This window comes from Phaenicophaeus curvirostris, chromosome Z (assembly GCF_032191515.1).
Source record: "Phaenicophaeus curvirostris isolate KB17595 chromosome Z, BPBGC_Pcur_1.0, whole genome shotgun sequence".
Lineage (NCBI taxonomy): Eukaryota > Metazoa > Chordata > Aves > Cuculiformes > Cuculidae > Phaenicophaeus > Phaenicophaeus curvirostris.
In genome coordinates, this window is record NC_091431.1 from 27,638,672 (window position 1) to 27,660,220 (window position 21,549).

A 21,549-nucleotide genomic window follows, 5' to 3' on the forward strand; every position below is an offset into this window, starting at 1 on the left:
GTCAAATACTCACAATTTCCTCTATATTTTTCAAAAAAATAAAATTTGCAGAGGATGAACTGATTGCTCCTGCCAAGGACAATCTATTCTGAGTATGCTCAAAGCAGAAGTTTAAGTGTTCAGGAAAACACAAAATAGGTCACCTGTGGTACTTGGGTATCTGCAAGTTAAGGCAGAGGCCAACAACAGCTTTCTAAAACAGCAGAAAATCTTGATCTTCTCTTTTAAGTCAAAGATTCTCCATAACTTTGCCTTCAGAAATTAGAATTTCTGTTCAAGTAAACACCAGTTTGCTGAGTGACTGCAGAAACCCCTCTGAATCAAAAGAGAGCTTCACAACTTCACAAAACAGATATTTTCAAATTTTCAAAGAAATTACTCTGATTAAAGATACCAAGGACATTGAAGAGTGTTGGAACACTTTATCGATCTATCAAAGAATACACATTTTATTCTGGGACGGTTGCCTTACTTTTAAGGGTTATCCAGATGAAAATCTGAATTAAGGATCTTTTGAAGTTCTAATTGGTGCTGCTTTCACAGGAAGCATGCTGAAATAAACAGAAGTTTCTGGTTTTGTTTGTCTCATGATAGCCACTTTAAAATGAGATGTACTAGGAAGACTCAAACAGGTTGAGAGTTGTGTGTTCCATCCTTCCCTGCTTGTGAGGATATGTCTGTTGCTGGGAACCACAGTATAAAGTCTGACATTAGAATGAGTATATTCCAATAGCCTTAATTAGATAAGATGTCTCATTAAATTAAGTATTGGTTATTTGTTTACTCATATTTATTTAATATTACTTAGCCTATTGGCTTAAGAGCATTTAATGGTAGTGAGGTAAGGCCCCTAAGAAAGCTGCATTTTCCACTTGTTTTTGAGAGACTTATTTTGATCCTTATTAGTTTTCAAATACATTTTTGTAATGAAAATTTGTTTAAAAAAATTATCAAATGGATTTAGCTTGCCTGGTCTAATCAGAAGAGGTTATAAAATGTTAGTTTAACCATGACTAAGCTTCATTCTTTCTTTCAACCACTTATGTCTTTCAGCTAAACTGGAAAGGCAAGTCAATACCTCTACTTCTTCAAGTAAATACTTAAATAGTCACAGCATTGGGCTTTAAATAGTACATTTTTTTCCTTTTATTTTAAGTCATCAGATTATATTCCTGTTCTGATTTAGTATTAACCTAATACTAGATACAATACATTTATTGAAGGGCTGTATAATGGAAAAAAAATCAAGTAACTTCTGTTTGGTTTATGCTCAAATATTTTGTACTTCAAAATGTTGCCCCCACCATTAATGTAAAGCTTAAAAATATTTAGAACCTTTCTGAGTGTATCTACTAAAAAAATCTAGAGTTATGCTTGAAGTTTGAATGTTTTCTGTGATATTTTTCTATCCATGTATGAAAATTGACATAATTGTTTTCCTATCAAGTTCAGTTCTTTCTGTTTGTCTGAGCCTTTCTTTTCAGTATTGATCATAAAAAAATAATGAAACAAAATCTTCAGAAATGTTTCTAGAAGTATTCATAAAACTCCAAAAGCTGGCTATTACATTCATGGAAAGTAAACTTCTCTGAGGAAAGCTGGTTTTACAGTTACCTGAACTTGTGTATATATTAGTTGTCTTTGAACCATCCATGTATCTTTGCATGACTATAGTAGCTTGAACTGAAAAAGACAAATATCAAAATATCTATATACTTCCACATAGACTGAAGAAGGTAGATAGAGAAGCCACTGGATTCTGGTGGAAGAGCCACGTAGCTGATCACCAGTTATTTTGTTTTGGTTTTACTATTTGAAATTCAGTGTTATCAAATACCTTATAATGATGCATATTTATGATTTGTTTTTCGTTCTCATCAATATTTTTGCCTGCAAGGAAATAATAAGTAGTGAACAAAAAAGAAACAAAAAAAAATATGAAAAGGAAAAAGAAAACACAGACTAACCAAACCACAAACAAAATACAAATATATGGTTTGGAGCCAGAAATTTGTCTTAATTATCCTTATAAAGCAATCCTGAAGACAAGAGTGGCTGGTTTCCAGTTGATTAACTGTACTTCTGGGATTGCCTCTGCTGTTCAAAATTACTCTCACCTTGGAGTAACATAGATCATTGAAATATACTTCCTAGTGGTGATAGCAGGCCACAAAATCACTAACAAAAAATAAAATATATTTTTCTGTGTAAAATAAATTAAAGTTTCTTAGTAGCCTTTGCAGGCTTCAAGAATCAGAGAAATGCTTGAACATTCTTATAGCCTTTGGTGTACACAATCCGTTTTTTTTCTACTTGAGGGAATGATATAAGTCACAGAATTATTAAAAGGTAGTACATCCATATGGATGGCTGGATTACCTATTTATCTTTAAAAATTCTGGAAATGTAGAAAACAGTTAATCTAATTATTCTTCCTGCAAGAAGGTGTGTATTTAACTGGAGGTGATGTGAGCTGAAACCTCAGCCAAATTTCTCTGTATATAATTCTTTGGGAAAGCTATGAAATGTCAGACACTGCACAGAGACCACAGTACATGAAACACAGATACTTGACGCTTCTCTTGTTGAAGTGATGAGATACTGTTACTAAGGCAGCTGGCCCTGCTTCATACAGAGAGTCCCATAATTTGAATGCGTGACTGAAAAAGCGTTGAGATTGTCCAAAAGGTTTTTGTAAAATTCTCGGCACTTTACAGTGGATAAGCAAATTATAGAACCCGTTTCTCAAATGTCTGTTGGGTTTTCAGTACCATTTACTTTCCAGAAGATACATGTTCATTATGATTTTTAACTTGCAAAACATTTACAGGAGTATGTGGCACTATGACCTGCAAGTATGAAAGTAATAAGCGGCATCAAATTAAACAAAATGTACTCATCAATTCATTCCTGTTTGCTACATAGAATACATTTGCTAAAACTGTAGAAATGTGCTTTTCTGTTAGAAAGATAACATGTTTTCTTAAGACATAAAAATCCAACTAATCCATTATACTTAGACAAGTAAAATCTCACCAAAAAAAAATATGAAAAACAAATTTGGTATACATCTCTATTTTCTCACCTTCCACGTACATCCACATACAGAACAGGGAGAACCATTATTTAACACTTTTGAGTCATTATTTTTTGTTAGTTTGTAAAGCGACACTGATGATCATGGCAAGAAAAATCTGTCAGTATGTTATTATCTAACATTCAGAAGCGTTAATCACATAAAAATTAGGAGAATATAGTAAAGAAAAAGGAATGGATGCAAACTGTGGTTTAGGGAGGGTGGATTTTTGCTTGAATGTATTGCATTCTGCCTGAGGAGGTAAATTCTAAAGTTTTGTTCAAAGTGATATCAGATCTAAGTTAGTTCCTGTTTTGAACTTGAAGTATAAAATCAGTGATATCTGTTTGTGAAAGTTTGTGGCAATATATTTTATATTTTGTTAAATGACAGTTTCAAGATCATAGATGAAGACTGTTTTTAAAATATCCTTAGTTTAAAGACGTTAATATTTTATACGTCATGTTGAAAATGTAAAGTACTCACCTTTGCTGCTATGGCATACACAAAGTAGGCTTTTCTGTGAAAGAAAATACCAATATTTGAAGCACAGTCTCTTTCAACAGTAAACCTAAGTCAGTTGTGTACTGGTGGTACCAAATTTCAGACATTACAGTGTCAATAAAGCCATAAAGGACTAAATAAAATGGGAATTAAAGTCCATCCTAAATGCTTTCATCAGGTCAAGCCAGCTACAATTGTCCTGAAAAAGGACATTAAAGATTGTGAGTAGTCTTTGTGACTGAAGGCTATTATTTCATCTGCTAGACCTACACAGCTTCACTAAAATAAATCTCAGCTTTTATCATGAAGCATAAAAATTTAGTGCAATAGCATAATGTAAAGTCTTTAAACATTTACTATTTTCTTTTCAATTTCATATTTGCTAATATAGTCTACACATATCAGGGTTTTATATTTTAATTTGAAACACGTTTTAAAAATACTATTTTGGAGATAAAGAATTTATTTTCCTTGAAAAATATACGTTTAGATTTTCAAGACAGACCTCCAATCACTGCCCATATTCTCAAACATTTTTTCCACAATCTTTGCTTGAATTGCAATTATTTTATTTCAATTTGCATACTGAACTGTTTGTGGATTTGATTTTTTTTTTTTGACAAGAATTTCTTTTACTTACTAAGCATTTTTCCAAATAATTTTCTTTTAGTTCACTTGAACTTGAACTTTGAAATTATTCAAAACACATGTTTTATTTTTAAAAGATGTCTGAATATTTAACTAACTTAGACAATCTGGGTTTTATTTTTTTATTCATCACACTGGTAATTTTTGCCCTGGACTTTCAAATACTACGTATGGGCTAAAACTAGGTTTTCCAATTGTTATGGTTATTGTTGTTGTTTTATTTCCTTTTCCTTTTCTCCTGCATGTAATAGTGATATTCCTTTGGCTTTAAAAGGCAGTTTTTTCCAAAATAAAACAGTCTAATGAGAAAGCTGTAATTCAATGTGTCTCTACTTTATCATTATGCTGTTCTTTGAAAAGTTAGGCTTGCTTAACCTAACCTTAATACATTGCATTTATCAAACTTTCTATATGAAGGTGAACTTTGTTCATTTAGAAAAAAATTGGTATATTATTTCACCGTAACCTGAAAGGATACTATGTCCACTCTGAAAGGAACATTGAGCTTATTTGCAACACATATGGAGATATGGCCTGAACAGAAGGTGTGGCACTACCATATTTCTTAGAGATAGCCTGTTTTAAAATACAACTCTCTGCAATAAGAATTAACTGGAGTTAGCCTTAGAAATGATAACTTAAGAGGTCGCATAGTATTCACTGCTTTGTGAGAAGAAAAGATAGGAGAATTTAATAGAAAGGTGCATTCATGCAATAAATGGAGATGTTAGGGAAACCTTGCAGCAGATGAAGTTATTATTCACCTGACTGGTTTTTTCCTTCCAGATCAATGGATATGCCATCAGACTACTGAATAGCTATTTTAAATGCTGTAGATAAAATTTTTTAGACCTTTCAGAAATATTCTTTCCTGTCCTCCTAACATGATATGATTTTCCATTTAAATTCTTTGGCTAGTTAGAGACAAACATATAAACCAGAAAATTTTTATAAGTTGATTGGATGTTACATCTTTATAAGAAGACTCCATGGCATTTGATAACTTGAAAATAAATCTTAATGGATAATATCGATTACTCATCACAAGGACAGTTCTGTTTCTAGACTGGATCTGTTTGTTATATGCTGAGTTTCATTTAATGATTTCTACCTCACTACAGATAACAATAATTTAGATGATCTGTCTGGATTATGATATTAATGTTAGTCCTTTATTTCAGTTGGTTTTCCCACTCTGGTTGAAAAGTTACTGAAAGTTGTTGTTACTGTCTTGTCTTATTCTGTTCCACTCTGATAACATGAGTGACTTTGATGGTCTGTTTAGTGCCACTTTCCCCTTCTATGTTCAGCTTCTGTGTTGGTTACTTCTGTCCTGCCAGTCTGCCAGTTCACTTAAAATTTGAAAATAATGGTTGTTTAAATAAGCTTTTGTTTCATTTTGTTGATTAAAAGAAGGAAAAGCCCTCCAAACTCACCCAAGAGCTAGTCTAACATTATATATATTAGGATAAAACAAACAATAAATGGGATAGAGAAAGACCAAGGGTCATTTTAAAATTTGAAGAATTATTGATAATTTTCAAGATTAACTTCTTCATATTTAATTTGCCAATATAGTCATTAAATTAAGATATTTATTTTTCTGAGCATTATATCCATTACAAGGTAGAAGATGCTAGTTTGATTTAAAAACATTTACATGGTTAAAATAGACTCATAGACTCATAGACTCATAGACTCTTAGACTCATAGACTCATAGACTCATAGACTCTTAGACTCATAGAATCATAGAATATTTTGGGTTGGAAGGGACCTTAAAGATCATCTGTGACAGAATGACTCTACATCTCTGAAACAATTCAAATTATTATTGGCTACAAATATACTTAGGCAGGTAAGTGAAAAGGAGCAAGTCTAGATATGCTTTCAGAGATGTCTCTTTTTAATTCCTTTGAGCCAGAGGTTTCCAAGTGGTCACTACCATTTCTATACTCATGTACTCCTTATGATAGGATTCACTCTTTATGATAGGGTTCACTCTTTATGAGTACAATATACACTATCTTCTGTCTCTTCACAAGATAAACTTAAGATAATACTGCAAGACATAAAGTCAAAGTGTATGATTATCAAACAGAAATTGCGTCTTCTAACGAACATCAGTTTCTGTAAATATGCCCACTACAAAACGATGAGACATATTTGTGACCTTTTATAATATTTGTTGTATCTGACATTGTATTTCTCTGTGATATTTGCTGATGCAGGATCAGGAGGAAACAAATGTTGTTAGGTGCTAATGTATTAAAAGTTAGGAGAAATGGACACCAGACAGCTAAGACTTTAATAGAAAAATTATGCTTATATGGACCAAGTAATCAGAACCAAAGCTTGACAGAAATGAGATTACTTTTACCTTCTGATATTTTGGTTTCTATTTTATTATTATTTAACAAGATCTCCAACTTATTTATCAGTACTAGGTAAATATTTACTTTAAGTTACTAATTTATAAAAACAAGAGTTAGTTGTGATGATAGTTAAAAGTCAAATAAAAGGCAACAATTTAGTATTACTAGTTCATTTTTAATCTCCTGTAAACACCTGCAAGAACAAACATTTATTCCTAGACTTATGTGTATAGCATCAATTTCTATGAATAAACACTCATTTGAACACTTCTGCATTATTATTATCTTTTTAAAGTATTCGTATGGCTATCTAGAATGTGTGCACTGATATGCAACTTGCAAAGAGATCCAAAGAGAACAGAAGCAGTATGACTACTTTAGCCAGTTATAATTAAAAAAATCCTTGTTATTATGGAAGTAATTTATGGGTATAAACAAAGCAAAGTATGATAGAATATTTAAAATAATATAAACATACTTTGGAGGAATTGCAGAATCACAAAATGGAAAGACTTGAAAAGAACCTCTGGAGACCATCTAGTTCAAGCTTCCTACTAAACCAGGCTCACCTGCAGCAGTCTGCGTAGTAGCATGTCCAGATGGGGTTTGAATATCTCCAGAAAAACAGAAGCCACAATCTCCCTGTATAGTTTGTTCCAGTGCTCTGTCACCCTTACAGTAAGTTTTTCTTCATGTTTAGGTGGAAGTTCCTGTGTTCTAGTTTGCGACTATTGCCCATAGTCCTCTCACTGGGCATCATTGAAAAGAAATTGGATTGGCCAAGTCCGTGAAAGATAACAAAAGATATTTCTACAAATATATAAATAATAAAAGGCGGACTAGGGAGACCATACAGTCCCTACTGGACACAGAAGGAACAACAGTGACAGGGGATGAGGAAAAGGCTGAGGTACTTAATGCCTTCTTTGCCTCAGTCTTTAGTTGTAAGGAGGGTCGTTCCGTCTGTGTACAAACCCAGGAGCCAGAGGAGCATAATGAGGCTCCCGTGATCCAAGAGGAGGTTGTCAGAGCCTTGCTAGCCCAACTAGACAGCCACAAGTCTATGGGGCCGGACGGGATTCACCCTAGGGTACTGAAGGAGCTGGCGGATGTGCTGGCCAAACCCCTTTCCATCATCTTCCAACAGTCCTGGAAGACTGAGGAAGTCCCACTGGACTGGAGAGGGGCTGATGTTGTGCCCGTCTACAAGAAGGGTCGCAGGGAGGATCCAGGAAACTACAGGCCTGTCAGTCTGACCTCAGTGCCAGGGAAAGTCATGGAACAGGTGATCTTGAGTGCTATCATGAAGCACATGCAAGAGAACCGGGTGATCAGGCCCAGTCAACATGGGTTCACAGAAGGCAGGTCTTGCCAAACTAACCTGATCGCCTTCTATGACAAAGTGACTCGGCTGCTGGATGAGGGAAAGGCTGTGGATGTGGTCTTCCCGGACTTGAGTAAAGCCTTTGACACAGTTTCTCACAGCATTCTGCTTGAGAAGCTGTCAGCCTCTGGCCTGGCCAGGCGCACACTCTCCTGGGTGGAAAACTGGTTGTCTGGCCGGGCCCAGAGAGTGGTGGGAAATGGTGTGAAATCCAGCTGGAGGCCAGTGACAAGTAGGGTTCCCCAGGGCTCAGTGCTGGGTCCAGCCCTGTTCAACGTCTTTATCAACAACCTGGATGAAGACATTGAGTGCACCCTTAGCAAGTTTGCAGATGACACTAAGCTGGGTGGAAGTGTCGATCTGCTGGAGGGTAGAGAAGCTCTGCAAAGGGATCTGGACAGGCTGGACCGCTGGGCTGAGTCAAATGGCATGAGGTTTAACAAGACCAAATGCCGGGTCCTGCACTTGGGGCACAACAACCCTGTGCAGTGCTACAGACTAGGAGAAGTCTGTCTAGAAAGCTGCCTGGAGGAGAGGGACCTGGGGGTGTTGGTTGACAGCCGACTGAATATGAGCCAGCAGTGTGCCCAGGTGGCCAAGAAGGCCAATGGCATCTTGGCTTGTATCAGAAACGGCGTGACCAGCAGGTCCAGGGAGGTTATCCTCCCTCTGTACTCAGCACTGGTGAGACCGTTCCTCGAATACTGTGTTCAGTTCTGGGCCCCTCACCACAAGAAGGATGTTGAGGCTCTGGAGCGAGTACAGAGAAGAGCAACAAAGCTGGTGAAGGGGCTGGAGAACAGGCCTTATGAGGAGCGGCTAAGAGAGCTGGGGTTGTTTAGCCTGGAGAAGAGGAGGCTGAGGGGAGACCTCATTGCTCTCTATAACTACCTGGAAGGAGTTTGTAGAGAGGAGGGTGCTGGTCTCTTCTCCCAAGTGACAGGGGACAGGACAAGAGGAATGACCTCAACATCCACCAGGGGAGGTTTAGGCTGGACATTAGGAAAAAATTCTTTACAGAAAGGGTCATTGGGCACTGGAACAGGCTGCCCAGGGAGGTGGTTGAGTCACCTTCCCTGGAGGTGTTTAAGGCACGGGTGGACGAGGTGCTAAGGGGCATGGTTTAGTGTTTGATAGGAACGGTTGGACTCGATGATCCGGTGGGTCTCTTCCAACCTGGTTATTCTGTGATTCTGTGATTCTGTGAGTCTGTCCACAACCTCTTGACACTTGCTTTTCAGATATTTATAGAGAAGACTTAAGAAAACTTTTGTTTTGTTATTAGCTCATTAGTAATCACTCTTTCAGCTGTTCAAAACCAAAAAGAGAATATACTTCCAGTTGAGCTACTTATTTTTAATTACCTGCCTTATTCTTACTGGAGTTTCTCTGTAAATATTGCAAAAGATAAAATACTGAACTAGTCAATACGCTTTTGCTTTAAGCAGCAAATGCAGCATCTCAGTTTATAGGGTGCTGAAAACCTTAGGCAGGTTTTGCTAGTTAAGAAAACATTACCTTTAAGTCTTAAGACACTTCACTGGAGAAATTTCTTATCTATTACATGAAGTGTTTTAAAAATTTTGATTACAAATATTTTGCTTCTTCTAAACTTGGTAATTTTGCAAGCATTAACAGTTATCTGTCGTTGAGTGTCACACACATATTCATATGTGTATGAACACCTCTTTTATATTAATTGATTGTGAATTCACAGCTGGTAATGCAAACTGAAATAAGACTGCACTGGCTGCAGTTATTAATTTTGTAGGTTCAAAACTAAAAAAAAATGAGTGTATGGATTACGTAAATGAAATTAGAAATTGATGTGTTTTATAGTGCCTTATAAATTCATTAGGTTTCCTTGTTAATATACTCAAACAACATGAGTGCTTCCTGTGATGTAAATTTTCCCATTATTTTCTCGCTTAACTCTAAATAACTTCCAAGAGCAGGCTTCATAAGTTTTAATCTAATATTGAGTACATACTATGAAAATTTCAGAATTTTTCTCTGGGGTAGGAATTTCACTTCAATAACTTGCAAAGATTGTTCATCTGTTGGCAAGTATCTCTCAAATTCCTGGAAGGCTTTAATCAATTTCTATTGTCCAGAAAAGAACTTCCCACAGAAAAATTGTAATGTTTTGTTATGTATTTTTCTTCAGAAAATAATTTATGTACAAAACAGTACATATGCAAAATATAAAACATTTGTTTGAAATCTCTGAGGAAAAACTAATTGTATTTCGGAATATCTTAAGTACAGTGCTCGAATTTTCAAATCTAATGTGTAATGCCTAATTTTTAGGGGAATTTTATTAGAGCTTCTCACTGGTAGGATCATACAGTAAAGTCCTGTAGAACTTTGACACTCTTAGTTGGAACAAGAGATGAGCACACAGACTTAGAGATGGTATCTAGGTTCAGATTACCTAATGTTCACTTAAAGCCACCTAGCATTTTAATTTTGGAAGCAAGATTTGGGTAACTGTAGTCAGAGAAACACACCCTAATTCAGCTACACATTGGTTGAATACCAGAACTTCAATATATAACACAGGCAGGGTCTAAGGCTAGAACAAAATCTGTGGCTAACGTTTTCCTAAAATGATTAATTTTATCTGTTCAGTATGTAGTACTCGTAATAGTAAGGAATTAATTTATATAGAGATGCTTTTCCTTGGATTTTACTCAACAGGGAAGTTGTTACAGATAATGAAAGAAAATGTAGGAATAGCTTATTTAATGCCCAGGATTTGCAATTTAGTCCTGCACCAAATTTTAAGCAAGGACAACTGACTGTGTAGGAACCTTTGCTGTACAGGATGACAGAAGCAATACAAAATGCAAAGTATCATCATCTAGGAAGTCAAAATAATTGTTCTATTAATTCATATCTGTGCAATGTATCCATGTACTAGACTTTTTCCTGATAATACCTATAAACTGGCATGTTTCGTACTCATTACGTATATTCTAGGCATTGGACTGAAATCATTTATAGTTTCATAGTCGCAAGATAATTTTCATAGATTAAACAATGGCTTCATGAAACAACTGCTTTTGGAGGATAGGTATCCAAGGAACCACTAACCCTCAATACTTTACAGAATACTCATATTCAGTAGATCATAGCACAAATTTGTTCTTGCATTGAAGACCTGAACTTTTGCAAGTACTGTCACTCAAGAAAAGATCTAAAAATTGAGCTAGATGTAGATCTAAGAATTAAATTAGTTTAGCTTTAGGAAGAATAAACCTATTTTTAAACACAAATACCTTAAACTCCCTTCTATGAAGAAAAGGTCAATAGACGTATCAAATCAAAATGGAGACTTGTTTGAGAAAAAGAAAAGATGAATTTGCTTATTACATGACTAAAAAATTGACTAAAAAAGATCAAAACTGGGCTTCTAAGTCTCTGTGAGAGTATCGAATAAGTGAGAGGTGATGCTGTGCATGATAACGTGGCTAGTAGGAAAGAAATAAATACTGCAACTTATGGAGGAAAGCCATGGTTTGCCTTATCCGTATGGTCATAACCAATACTACTACTGTTACTCTCATGTTCTTGGTCAGCCATTTACTTAAAAAGTGCATAAATGATTATGCATTCACTTATTAAAATATTTGGATTGTAAATATGACTCAATGAGGGTTCCAGCTTCCCTGTATTTCTTCACCAACTTTATAAATTTAATTTTGTTTTGACAGGATTCAAGAACTAATTGTATTCTCTCTTTTTATCTGTTACTCAGAGATACTCTTCAGTGACTTCAGGCAAAGAGTAATCCTCCATAAATATCAGAAATTATTAATCACTATGAAGGATGAAGTTCATAAATGTTTTATTTTATAAGATCATGCTTCTCCACACATCTTAATTAGCATGTTTTATTACTCCAATGTAAACCATACAGGGTTTTCTAAAGTAAATTCCTAAACTGTGATCAAAGTGCTAGTTGCTAAGCATGTTACCATGTGTGAACAATTCAGAACCATGGATCCTCTGGAATACACTTTGAAGTGAATTATAAGGAATTGACCTGAAAAAATGAAGAATAAAAAGAGGAAGGCAACATCAGTGGAAATAGATGAAAAAAGGTGCATAACCAAGCATGTGTTGCTTGAAAAAAACTCACCAATTATGGGCTTATTACAAAGCTAGAATTTCTTCTCAGAGATATAGGTTAGGAATATTAAAATATTTTGAACTGTTTTCTTTATGGATTTTGTGTACTTTACCAACCATAGTAATCCTTCTTAAGCAAGACTGGCCTTGGTGTTTTGGAAATTCTTTTCTGAAGAAGTCTGAGATTTTTTTTCTTACTATGTGGTTTTGTTCTCAAGACATTCTGATCTTATTTTGTTACTACGTGTTTTCACACTTTAAGGATGTTTGGCTAGGGTCAGTCATGAAATCTGAACTACTTTTTTGCCTGGCTGAATGCAATATTTAAACTTAGAAGAGGATCAGACAAGGGCAATTCAATTTGTTTGAAACTCCACGAATCTCCTGTTGATTTTTGATTACTTATAGTTTTGCAGGGACAGAGTAGCTATTTTTATAACAAAGAAAGATCCCACAAGTTTCATTAAGTTCATCTTCTGTACCGGTATAGGATAACACCAACGTTCACATCATTATGCCTGAGGGTGTTGTTGAAATGCTTCTTGAACACTGGCAGGCGTGGTGGTGGTGTGGTGACTACTTTCCCGGGGAGTCTGTTCCAGTGCTCCACCACCCCCTGAGTGAAAAACGTTTTCCTACTATCCAAACTATACCTCCCCTGGCATATCTTCCTGTCATTAATTCAAGTCTCATCATTGGTCACAGGAGTGAAGAGATCAGTGCCTGCTCCTCTGCCTTCCCTTGTAAGGAAGCACTAAACTGCAACAAGGACTCCCTTCAGTCTCCTCCAGGCCGAATAGACCAAGTGACTTTAGCTGCTCCATATATGACTTCCCTGTCTAAATCCTTCATCAACTTTGTGACCCTCCTCTGAACACTCTTCTGTAGCTTTACACCCTTTTTATACACTGCACCGAAAATGAAACACAGTACTCAAGGTACTCACCTCCCTCAGCTGAAAGTCTGTATTCTTTTTGTGTGTCATTACAATATTTTCATGCAGTTTGAGAACACTGGAAAAACTTGTGGGCTATTTTTAAAGTTAACAGAAGCAATATTTTTATTTGTGAAAGTTGTGAAGATGGTGTTGCTTTTCTACTAGCTGGGCCCAAGGTAAGATTTTTCCCCTGGTGCTAAAATGATGGCTACACAGTAAAATCAGAAATTACTTAAACTATGGCTTTGTAAATCCAGAGAATAAAATCTCAGGAAAAAAAGTGAAAAAATGGATTCTGGCATGAGTGCAAAATTAAAGAATTTTGAACATATATCGGTAAAGAAATAGAATTTTACTAAGAACATTTCCTATATAGTGCCTCTCAAATAGAAGGATTCCAACGCTGATGTCCAGACCAACTGTCAAATAGGAAGTAACATACAGGTATTCTACAAACAAGATCCTGTGGTTGCCGATATGCAGCTGTAACGAAAAGGAAGGTGCATGATATTTTCCTGAAATGATCTTTTCCTCATATTGGTCAATATTTTATGTACAACAAGCTCAAGGGTCTGCTTCTGTTTTTTCCATGCTCAGTTTTGTTTCTCAGCCCTATTACTTTTTCTCATAATCTCTGTCTTCTAATATACTCCACTATTTTTTAATAGTCTTTCTATTTAACCCTGTCATAATTTCAGGGTTTTCCCTGTCCCAAGGAGTGAGGTGTGATGTACAAAACTCATCTAAAGAATACAAGTCAATACTCTTACCGGACCAAAATATTTTGTAATTATAATATTAGACATAACATGTATTGATTTCTTCTGTATAAACTGCCAGAACACTAATGGTGATATTTTTCACTTTTGAAACTTTGCTGGAATACCATAGGCATGCATAGGTACTACACAGTCAAAAAAAAAATAAAAATCATAATTTGGAAAAAAAATCCATGGACCATGACAATAATATTGTTTTTCTGGTAAATTTTTATTTGATTCTGTTTTGAGCAGAAGAAAAATCAATTGGAGTTTAATAGTTTTTGTGGTTTAGAACTTTCTCATTTTTTCTCCTAGTTCATTACAAATAAGCACACATGAGCTAATAATCTTAAATTAGAACAAGTACAGCTGAGTTCAGATGTTTCCATAAATTTTCAAACCCGGAGATGTTAAGCATGTGGACAGGAGGCTACAAGTTTCAAGGAAGTTCCATGCTTTAAAAAAAAAAGCACCTAGCCTGCAGGTTATTGATGAATTTGATTCTGCTTTGGGAAGAGAAGGCATGAGTGTGCTTTTATGAGGTCTTTTCCAGGCATGAAATGTACAGCTTTATGATCGTATAGTATATTTTGTGTGGTAGAAGTATGTCTAATATATTTTTAAAACAAGGCATTATATACTTTATCACTACCATCCAAAAAAATACACATTTGTGAGGAAATAAATTTAAGGATATATTGGAGTGAAAAATAAGATGGTAGCCAGGTACACCACTAAGGATTAGAAGATTCCTTTTAACTCTAATTGATTTTTTAATTCTTCAAAATACAGGACAGTTCCTGTATCAAGGCAAACAGTGACTGAAATACCTGTGCTTCAGGTACTATAGCTACTTGTGGTTCACGAAATGTAATTCCTTTGAGAATTGTTTGGTAATGTTATAGGTCATTTGTGGCTTCAGTTCCTTTATAGCAATAATGGTCTTTTCATTAAAAAAAAAAAATCCTTTTATTACTTCACTCCAGTGTCTCATATTTCATTCTTCTATTCATTTTAAAACTCCTTTTTGGGCTATATACAATTCTCTGGTGAGTTGTTTGGCCTTCTAGCAAATACAATCTCTCTTCTGATTCAGTTTCATGTGCTTACTCTTTATGAAAATCTCAACAATGTTTTCCTACTCAGTTTAAGCTTCTGTGAAGATTTCCGAACTGTTTTCCTAGTCAGGTTAAGGTTCATAAAGAAGGAAAGATAAATTTAAAATTTTTTTTTAATTGCATATTTCAGCTGCGATACACGAGGAACACACTCTCAGCATTTCCTCATAAGACAAATGCTCCAGCATTCCTAATCTTCTCTGTGGCCCACTGTTGGACTATCTCCAATAGTTACTTGTCTCTCCTTAATGGGACTGTCTAGAATTAGGCACAGTACTCCAGATGTGTCCTCACTAAGGCCTTATCAGTAAGGAATGAAGAAAATAAGGCTTTCAGTAACTTCATCTTCTCTGTACCCTCCATCTTCAGGGCACCCATCTCATTCAGTGGCTGGACCACATTTCTTCATCTTCCTTTTACTGTTGATTCACCTGAAGAAGTCCTTCTTGTTGTCCTTGATTTCCCTTGCCAAATTTAATTCCAAGTGAACCTTAGCCTTCTTTGTTTCACCTCAGCATACTATAACGGTATTCCAATATTCCTCCCAAGAAGCCAGTTCCTTTTTTTCACCTTCCCTAAACCTTTTTCTATATGAGTTTCTCCAGAAGGATCTTGCTCGTCCGTGCAGGTCTCCCGCCTCCTTTCCTTGACTTCTCACTCTTAGCGACACTTTAGCCTTGAAGCTGGAGGAAGAAGTGCTTGAATGCTGACCATCTCTCTTTAACCCCATTACATTCTAGAGCCCAAACCCATGAGATTCCTCCAAGCAGGTCTTTTAATAGGCTAAATTTAGATGTCCTGAAATCGAGGGTCTTAACCCTGTTTATTCCCATGCTTCTTTTGTGCAGGATCTTGACCTCCACCATCTCATGCTCACTGCAGCCAAGGTTATCCCTGGCTTTCACATCCCCAACCAGACCTTTTTTTTTTGTTGCTACAAGATCCAGCAGCACACCCCTTTTCATTGGCTTGTCCACTGCCTGCACAGAAATCTATCAACACTCTGTAGGAGTCTCTTCAATTGCATGTGCCTAGCTCTGCTGTCTTTTCAACAAATATTGAGTGGTTCAAGTCCCCCATGAGGACAAGGGCTTGCGGTCATAAGGCTACTTCCACCTGTCTGTAGAAAGCCTCACCAACTTCCTCCTCCTGATCAGATGGCCTATCATAAACACCCCCAACAGAGTTACTCATATTAGCCTGCCCCTTAATTCTTACCCATAAGCTCTCCACTAGCTCTTCATCAACTCCTAGACAGAGCTCAATGCATTCCAGCTACTCCCTCACATGAAGAGCAACTATGCCACCTCACCTTGCTGGCCTACCTTTTCTAAAACACACATAGCCATCCATGACAACATTTTAGTCATGAGGGCTATCCTACCATGTTTCTAATTCCGCTTCAATACCCCTGCAACCTCATACAAGTCTCTTGTTCTTCATGTTTATTCTCCATGCTGTAGGTATTGGTGTACAATCATTAAAGGGTGCTTATTGTGCATGCAGGTTCTGCTAGAGGATTGCAAAGGGATCCACCATAGCTATATATGCTCTTGAAATTGTTTGCCATCTTGTTCATGTTCATGGTAGGCAGCTAAGCAACATCTACATCCGCCCTGGTTGGCTTGTCTTATTCTCCAGTTGAGTGTGATGGCACGGGTATTTTGGACCTTATCCCCGAAGACCTTCAGTTTAGAGCCCATGTAACCATGTTGATCAGCATGCTGCTAAGTGTCAAGTTATCGGATCCCAGCGAGAAGAGATCAACACAATCCTCTTCAATTCCCTTCCTCAGGAAGCTGTAGAGGGCAATAGTTTCACCCTTCAGTCTCCTCTCCAAACAACACAAATACAGAGACCTCAGCCCCTTCTCGCAGGATGTTCCTTCCAGCCTTTTCACCAGTTTTGTTGCCGTTCTCTGGAAGCATTCAAGGACTCTCACATTCTTCTTACATTGTGGGGCCCAGAACCTCATATGGTATTAAAAGTGAGGCCAGATCAACTGTAAAAACAGCAGGATAGTCACCATCTCTAACCAACTGGTTATGCAGGGTTTGATGGACCCTAGGATGCAGTTTACCCTCTCAACTGCCAGAACACACTGCTGACTTATATTAAGCCTGCTGTCAACCAGCACATCCAGATCCTTTTATGCAGGGCTGTTGTCCAGGCATTCTCCTCCCAACCTTCCTCCATCCAGGTGCAGAATCTGGCATTTTTTGTCATTAAACTTCATGGCATTGATGATTACCCAATGCTCCAACCCATCTAGATCCCTCTACAAGACATCCTGTCACTGAAGAGAATCAACATCACCTCCCATTTTAGAATTGTCAGTGTATTTGTTAAAGGTGGCATTCATCTCCTCCATCCAGATCAATGCTAAAATAGTTCATCTGAATTTGCTTTCGAATTGAGTCCCAAGGAACACTGCTAGTGACTAGCTGCCAACCAGATGTAGCCCCATTCACTACAACCCTTTGAGCCCTGTCATTTAGTCAGTTCTTCACCCAGTGCAGTGTGTACTGCTCATCTCACAGATGAATGACTTGTCCGGAAGGATACTGTGAGGCAATATATCAAAAGCTTTACTAAAATCAAGAAGTGCACCCATAACATTCCCTTCATCCACCAAGTAGGTGAACTTATAATAACAGAACATGAAATTACTTAAGCAGGATTTTCCCTTTGTGAACCCATATGACTGTGCTTGATGAGTACCTTATCATTGAAATGCCTTTCAATAATACCCAGTATGATCTTCATCCTTTTTCCCAGAACTGATTAGACTAACCTGTCTGTAGTTTCTTGGGCCTTCCCTCATGCCCTTCTTGTAAAATGGAATGATGGCTAGCTTCCAGTCAGCAGGGACCTCCTCAGACTCCCAAGACCTTTGGCAGATAATTGAGAGGAGTCCTGCTACAACATCTGCTGCCTCCTTCAGTACTCTGGGTTGAATCCTATCAAGGACTCACGGGAACACCGAACTGATACAACTGGTCCCTTACAGTTTCAAGGTCAACAAATGGAAAATCACTGTTCCTGTAGTTGGGGATTTCCAACTAATGGGAGCTGGCAGCCTAAGGTCTATCATTAGTATCAAAGACTAAATCAAAAAAGGCACTGAATGCCTCCCCTTTTTCTGCATCCTTATTTGCCAGGTAACCATCTTCATCAACGATGAGTCCAATATTTTCCTTAGACGACTTCTTGCTATGTTGTTTAATACAGTGAGAAGATGGATTTCAATCTTGCCTTTTTCATTGAAACTCAACACGTCCACAGGAAAATAAATGGAATGCCTCTCACTAAAACTGCTAATCAGAATGTGTTTGCAGTAGAGAACTGTAGTTACACTGCCTACCACGTGCCATCTCAGAGCAATGTATCCAGTGGACATCATTATCACAAGGAGAGGTGCTTAATTTTACTCTTGTTAAACCCATGTTTAAAATAGAAAGGCAATACTAAATATTAAATAACAATCCAAGAACAATCAATAAATAAATAAAGTCATAATTTAGTTCCAAAACTGAAGCTTAGTTTTAAGTTTCATCATCATGTTTAGCTATTCTCACACTACTACTGAATGTTGAATGTATTAAAGTAACTAAATTAAAAAGCCATGAATGAATAACAGAGGAAATAAATTTTGAAGCATAACTATCTTTTCTGTAGGTGCTTTATACCCTTTTCAGAAATAAATAGAATTTACTTCTCAGCTCCTCCTTCAATCTACAGATCATAAACACATCCAAATTCACAAGTGGATCATATCTTTCTCTTTTCAATGTGTATATTATACACATTTATTTATATAGAAAATGATTTATAAATAAATCTAGGCAACTGAATTATACAGCAGGGATACCTGAGAGAAAATAGGATGAGAAGGACAAAATAAATGCTCTCTAGTGTTTGGTATGAATCTGAAGCTGTAACTCAAGCAGATGTTACAAGTATTCTGTATAAAGCTTTAGTTCATTCCAAAAGTGAAAATCTATAAAATTTATATGGAAAGGTTATTTAAAATAATAAAATATTTCATTGTACTGGCAGATAGTGGAGCATAATAATTTTGTTACCCGCTACAACTTTTGTCTTTCCTTGGCATTCGGTGTTAACCTTGTTTAATCATCTCCTCTTTGACCTACTGAAAAAATGTTACCTCAGTCTAATCTTGTCCTTTCAGCCCTGGAAGAATATTTTTAAGAGGTGTCCTCATGTCTATTTTCTTAGTGTGAAGAACGAGCTATACTCAAAGAAACATAAGCTCTCTGATTAGGTATTTTATTAGACACAAGGAGAAGTAGAACCATGACTAAGAGAATATCAAATATGAATCTGATCATAGAGCTTGGTTTATTTCACTATAAATTAGCCTAAAATTGGTTGAGGTAGATCAGATAATAATTCAGCACTGTGAACTAGTAATAGTTCAGGGATAAATTTGTCCTCAATACAGTATTTGAGAAATATTTTTACCTAAAACATCTAATTGTGCTGATTAGTAAAACTTACATATGTACATATGTATTCATATATATGCATGGCAACTCAGAGTTTCCTTTAAAATTCATTCAGCCCAGCACTAGAGAAAATTAATCGATACCTTAGGGTGTCAGTATTTCTCCATAATAACAGGCACATATTTCCTACAACTGTACTTCACTAGGAAGATAAAGTGTTTGTATGAATCAAGGAAAAAACTTGAACTTTAACTTGTCTGGTTAAATTGTGTTTTCTAATTTGAGCAAAAGCATTACTAAGAAAGATAAAACTTTAAAGACATGACTCTATTATATTACACAGCATATTTAGTTTTCATATTTAGTTCTAGAAAACACTTCCCATTCCTGTACTGTGCAATTTCAGCAAAGCATACTATTGTTCCCTTGTACAAACAAGCCTTTCTTCTTCAAATCATGAATAGTAGGGCTATATTCTCGCATCTTTCCTCATGATGCATGTAAATACTCAGACAATACAATTAGGATAAGCACCTTCTATAATAGTTCACCTGGACATTGTGCCAAAATAATAAAATCCTGACTTTTAATCCAGTGTAGCAACTGGCTTACTTTTGTAACACTTAGGTGTTCCTGCATGGCTTAAAATTCATAGAATCATAGAATATCTCAAGTTGGAAGAGACCCTTAAGAGTCACTGAGTCCACCTTGCTGTTCCTCATAGGACTATCTAACATCAAACTATATGACTAAAAGCATTGTTCCGATGCTTCTTGAACTCTGACAGGCTTGGAGACATGACCACTTCTGTGGGGATCCTGTTCCAGTGACCAATCATTTTCTTAGTGAAGAACTTCTGATGCAGCTTCCTGCCATTTCCTCATGTCTTATTGCTGCTGATCAGAGAGGAGATCCACACTTCCTTCTCTGCAGCCTGCCTTGAGGAAGTTGTAAACTGCAATGAGCTCCGCCTCAGACTTCTCCGCTCCAAGCTGAAAAAAACGAGTGACCTCAGCCACTCCTCGCAAGTCTTGCTGTTAAGGTCTTTCCTCATCTTGTTCCATCTCCTCTGGACACACTCCAATAGTTTAATGTCCTTCCTGTACTGAGGAGCCCCAAACTGTAAAACTGCACACAGTGCTCAAGGTAGGGCCACACAAAGGCAGTTTAGATTTTGAGCATCACATCCCTCATCCAGATAGCTATGCCATGCTTGCTGCACCCCAGGGCATAGTTGGCTGCATTGTTGACTCATATTCACTTTGCCATCCATACACATCAAATTACAACCAAGGAATTAAAAAATAAAAGCATGCTGTCATCAAATATTTTTAGATATCTGAGTTACTCTTAAGGTGGCTAATCCAAATGTGATTATAAATGAGCAGTAGTGTTGGACTGGGGATTGTGATGGTAGTAAGACACTTTCAATCATTTCTCATTCCCTAGAACTCAAGAAGCAGAGTACAGCTTAGGCTCTTTGAGATATCTCACAGTAATTTTTCTTTCATTTCATCCTGTTCACTCATTAAAATCTTGTTACATTCACAAAGTCATATGGAATTTCAAAGACATTTATAGAGGGGAATAGGTCAATATTGTGAGGTTGGCCTGGTTTTTTTTTTTATTTAAGCTTTATAATCAAGGTATATAATTTAATAAACATCAGACTAAATAATTATACAAGTGAAAATAATATATACATTTTTTCAGGTAGAAGGAGGAGAACGTTGGCAATATCTTATTTAGAAGAACAAAAAACCCTACTGCCTCAGCATGTGTTTTGCATATAATTGTAAACCTGCAGTATAGCAGCAGTAGTTAACATGCAGTGTTCATCAGTTGGTATCATTGCTATCATCCCAATAGATAGTATGCTCTTGATTCTTACAAACAAACCATAGTGTCGCTTATCTAATTTATGCTTTCCAATTTATTTTTGTATTTTTAAAAATCCTAGTCTCCTGCAGAGCTGTTAAAGCTCAGAAAATGAAACGTCTGAAACAAAATTTCCATAAGGCCTAAACAGCCAGGCATTAGATTTAATCTTGTTCTCAAAGACTGTAGTTTATGTGATTACCTGTACTTATCATAAAGATGTCTTTTTCTGAATAGTTAAGGCAACTGTCAACTCTTCACATTTCC